The sequence below is a fragment of the Etheostoma spectabile genome, chromosome 10, assembly GCF_008692095.1.
Source record: "Etheostoma spectabile isolate EspeVRDwgs_2016 chromosome 10, UIUC_Espe_1.0, whole genome shotgun sequence".
Classification (NCBI taxonomy): domain Eukaryota; kingdom Metazoa; phylum Chordata; class Actinopteri; order Perciformes; family Percidae; genus Etheostoma; species Etheostoma spectabile.
In genome coordinates, this window is record NC_045742.1 from 12,450,169 (window position 1) to 12,450,484 (window position 316).

Below are 316 nucleotides of genomic sequence, written 5' to 3' on the forward strand. Positions count from 1 at the left end.
TATATATATATATATATATATATAATATATATATATATACAACATCCAGTAAGCAACCTGGGGTTGAGTGCTTGCTCAGGTCTTATAATATAAAGGTTCCATATTGTAGATGGTAACATTTCAATGCCTATTTTTTTCAATTATGAAGCAGGTCAAGGGGCAATATAAATACAGTGAAAGTATCAAAACACTAAATCCACAGAGAAATGCACTCAGAGGATGTGTTAACCTTAAAGCGTACCATTATTATCTCACTGATGTTTAAGTTTTTTTATGAGATATTTGATGCTTTGAAATAAGGGTGAAACTTCATGAT